The sequence below is a fragment of the Rana temporaria genome, assembly GCF_905171775.1.
Source record: "Rana temporaria chromosome 9 unlocalized genomic scaffold, aRanTem1.1 chr9y, whole genome shotgun sequence".
NCBI classification, from domain to species: domain Eukaryota; kingdom Metazoa; phylum Chordata; class Amphibia; order Anura; family Ranidae; genus Rana; species Rana temporaria.
Window position 1 is genome coordinate 119,732 of NW_024404483.1, and position 5,000 is coordinate 124,731.

Sequence of the window (5,000 nt, forward strand, 5' to 3'; positions counted from 1 at the left end):
CACCTCTCCCCCCCATCATCTCTCACCCTCCACATCTCTCCCCCCCCCCATCATCATCTCTCACCCCCCCACTAATCAGCCCCCACACATCATCTCTCCCCCCCATCATCTCTCACCCTCCCACTCATCACCCCCCACACATCATCTCTCACCCTCCCACATCTCTCCCCCCCCCACACATCATCTCTCCCCCCCATCATCTCTCACCCCCCCACTAATCAGCCCCCACACATCATGTCTCCCCCCCATCATCTCTCACCCTCCCACTCATCACCCCCCACACATCATCTCTCACCCTCCCACATCTCTCCCCCCCCCACACATCATCTCTCCCCCCCATCATCATCTCTCACCCCCCACCTCTCACCCCCCCCATCATCTCTCACTCATCACCCCCCCACACATCATCTCTCCCCCCCATCATCTCTCACCCTCCACATCTCTCCCCCCATCATCATCATCTCTCACCCTCCCACTCATCACCCCCCACATCTCGCCCCCCCCCACACATCATCTCTCACTCTCCCCCACATCTCTCCCCCCCCCATCATCATCTCTCACCCTCCCACTCATCACCCCCCCACATCTCTCCCCCCCCCACACATCATCTCTCCCCCCCATCATCTCTCACCCTCCACATCTCTCCCCCCCCCCATCATCATCTCTCACCCTCCCACTCATCACCTCTCCCCCCCATCATCTCTCACCCTCCACATCTCTCCCCCCCCCCATCATCATCTCTCACCCTCCCACTCATCACCCCCCACATCTCGCCCCCCCCCACACATCATCTCTCACTCTCCCCCACATCTCTCCCCCCCCCATCATCATCTCTCACCCCCCACCTCTCACCCCCCCCATCATCTCTCACTCATCACCCCCCCACACATCATCTCTCCCCCCCATCATCTCTCACCCTCCCACTCATCACCCCCCCACACATCATCTCTCACCCCCCCCCCCATCTCTCACCCCCCACACATCATCTCTCCCCCCCATCATCTCTCACCCTCCCACTCATCAGCCCCCACACATCATCTCTCACCCCCACTCCTCTCACCCTCCCACTCATCACCCCCCACACATCATCTCTCTCCCCCATCATCTCTCACCCCCCATCATCTCCCCCTCCCACTCATCAGCCCCCACATCTCTCCCCCCCCCACACATCATCTCTCCCCCCCATCATCTCTCACCCTCCCACTCATCACCCCCCACATCTCTCCCCCCCCCACTCATCATCTCTCACCCCCCACCTCTCACCCTCCCACTCATCACCCCCCCACACATCATCTCTCCCCCCCATCATCTCTCACCCTCCCACTCATCACCCCCCACATCTCTCCCCCCCCACTCATCATCTCTCACCCCCCACCTCTCACCCCCCCCATCATCTCTCACTCATCACCCCCCCACACATCATCTCTCCCCCCCATCATCTCTCACCCTCCCACTCATCACCCCCCCACACATCATCTCTCACCCCCCCCCATCTCTCACCCCCCACACATCATCTCTCCCCCCCATCATCTCTCCCCCCCCATCATCATCTCTCACCCTCCCACTCATCACCCCCCATCATCTCTCCCCCCCCACTCATCATCTCTCACCCCCCACCTCTCACCCCCCCATCATCTCTCACTCATCACCCCCCACACATCATCTCTCCCCCCCCCCACTCATCACCCCCCACACATCATCTCTCACCCTCCCTCCCCCATACACAGGTAGGTCCCGGTGTGGGGTAGGTGGTAGTGAACCCCCCCGGGGTCAGTATTGGGGGGATGGGATAACTCCCCCCATCATAACAATCACAGAACTCGGAGCTCTGCTCGGTACTCACTTCATCTTGTCTGCGGCTCCGCCCCCTCCGCTCTCACCCCGCCTCCTTCCCGAGATCACCGCTCTCTCCCGCTCTTCATTGGACGCCCAGCCACGTGACCCGATAGAGGTGAGCGCGCCGCCGCCATGATTGTTGTGGGCGGGGAGAAGACACGTGACCTCGCAGGAAGTCCTCCCTCCTCTGCATTGTACCCGTGTGCCCCGCCCCCAGACACTCATTATCTATTACGTACACTAATCAGCCAATCACATGGCAGCAACTCCATGCGCCGATTAAAGCATCTAGACGTGGTGAAGACGACTTGTTCATACCCGAGCCTCAGAAAGGGGAGGACCCGGCCTTGTTGTTTATATATAAAAAAAATGTATTTTCTGCTAAAAATGACTGAGAACCCCCAAATATATATGTATATGTTTTTCAGCAGAGACCCTAAAGAGTAGAATGGCGGTCGCTGCAATATTTTACGTCACGCGGTATTTGTGCGGCCGTCTCACAAACGCAAAGAATACGCTTTAACCCCTTCATACCGACACCGCGAATATACGTCCTTCAGCTTGTTGTAGTGCGACGATCTGCGGGCGTCACCCCCGATACCGCTTACTACAGCGGGCGATCCACTTTCTACATAGCAACCGATGTGACCAATCAGCCGCCCACTCGGCTGTTATCCCCTGCGCCGTCCCACCGGGAGACCCCGAGCGACCATCCGCCACCTCCGCTGCCAGCGTGAGAGGTGCCCATCAGCTGCCAGTCTGTGCCCGACACAGTGCCAATCACTGCCCAGCAGTAACACCTGTCAGTGCCAATCAATGGCGCCTGTCATTGCCCATCAGTGCCCAGCAATGTACAAACAAAATTCTGCCAGTGCCAATCACTGCCCAGCAGTAACACCTGTCAGTGCCGCCTATCAGTGCCAATCAATGGCGCCTGTCATTGCCCATCAGTGCCCAGCAATGTACAAACATACAATTCTGCCAGTGCCCACCACAGTGCCAATCATTGCCCAGCAGTAACACCTGTCAGTGCCAATCAGTACCGCCTATCAGTGCCAATCAATGGCGCCTGTCATTGCCCATCAGTGCCCAGCAATGTACAAACAAAATTCTGCCAGTGCCCACCACAGTGCCAATCACTGCCCACCACAGTGCCAATCACTGCCCAGCAGTAACACCTGTCAGTGCCAATCAGTACCGCCTATCAGTGCCAATCAGTACCGCCTATCAGTGCCAATCAGTGCCCAGCAATGTACAAACAAAATTCTGCCAGTGCCCACCACAGTGTCAATCACTGCCCAGCAGTAACACCTGTCAGTGCCAATCAGTACCGCCTATCAGTGCCAATCAATGGCGCCTGTCATTGCCCATCAGTGCCCAGCATTGTACAAACAAAATTCTGCCAGTGCCCACCACAGTGCCAATCACTGCCCACCACAGTGTCAATCACTGCCCAGCAGTAACACCTGTCAGTGCCAATCAGTACCGCCTATCAGTGCCAATCAGTACCGCCTACCAGCAATGTACAAACAAAATTCTGCCAGTGCCCACCACAGTGCCAATCACTGCCCAGCAGTAACACCTGTCAGTTCCAATCAGTGCCGCCTATCAGTGCCAATCAATGGCGCCTGTCATTGCCCATCAGTGCCCAGCAATGTACAAACATACAATTCTGCCAGTGCCCACCACAGTGCCAATCATTGCCCAGCAGTAACACCTGTCAGTGCCAATCAGTACCGCCTATCAGTGCCAATCAATGGCGCCTGTCATTGCCCATCAGTGCCCAGCAATGTACAAACAAAATTCTGCCAGTGCCCACCACAGTGCCAATCACTGCCCACCACAGTGCCAATCACTGCCCAGCAGTAACACCTGTCAGTGCCAATCAGTACCGCCTATCAGTGCCAATCAGTACCGCCTATCAGTGCCAATCAGTGCCCAGCAATGTACAAACAAAATTCTGCCAGTGCCCACCACAGTGTCAATCACTGCCCAGCAGTAACACCTGTCAGTGCCAATCAGTACCGCCTATCAGTGCCAATCAATGGCGCCTGTCATTGCCCATCAGTGCCCAGCATTGTACAAACAAAATTCTGCCAGTGCCCACCACAGTGCCAATCACTGCCCACCACAGTGTCAATCACTGCCCAGCAGTAACACCTGTCAGTGCCAATCAGTACCGCCTATCAGTGCCAATCAGTACCGCCTACCAGCAATGTACAAACAAAATTCTGCCAGTGCCCACCACAGTGCCAATCACTGCCCAGCAGTAACACCTGTCAGTTCCAATCAGTACCGCCTATCAGTGCCAATCAATGACGCCTGTCATTGCCCATCAGTGCCCAGCAATGTACAAACAAAATTCTGCCAGTGCCAATCACTGCCCAGCAGTAACACCTGTCAGTGCCGCCTATCAGTGCCAATCAATGACGCCTGTCATTGCCCATCAGTGCCCAGCAATGTACAAACAAAATTCTGCCAGTGCCCACCACAGTGTCAATCACTGCCCAGCAGTAACACCTGTCAGTGCCAATCAGTGCCGCCTATCAGTGCCAATCAATGGCGCCTGTCATTGCCCATCAGTGCCCAGCAATGTACAAACATACAATTCTGCCAGTGCCCACCACAGTGCCAATCACTGCCCAGCAGTAACACCTGTCAGTGCCAATCAGTACCGCCTATCAGTGCCAATCAATGGCGCCTGTCATTGCCCATCAGTGCCCAGCAATGTACAAACAAAATTCTGCCAGTGCCCACCACAGTGCCAATCACTGCCCACCACAGTGCCAATCACTGCCCAGCAGTAACACCTGTCAGTGCCAATCAGTACCGCCTATCAGTGCCAATCAGTACCGCCTATCAGTGCCCAGCAATGTACAAACAAAATTCTGCCAGTGCCCACCACAGTGCCAATCACTGCCCAGCAGTAACACCTGCCAGTACTTATCAGTACCTCCATCATCAGTACCGCCTGTCAGTGCCAATCAGTGCCGCCTGTCAGTACCGCCTGTCATTGCCCATCAGTGCTGCCTATCAGTGCCCATCACAGCCGGTTGGGTGACGTCACACATCTGACTTTTCCTTGGTTGGGTGGAAGAGGAAATTGTCTGAACACTTCTCCTTTCTCCTCACAGCTGGAAGATGAAAACAGGAAGAACCCCGGA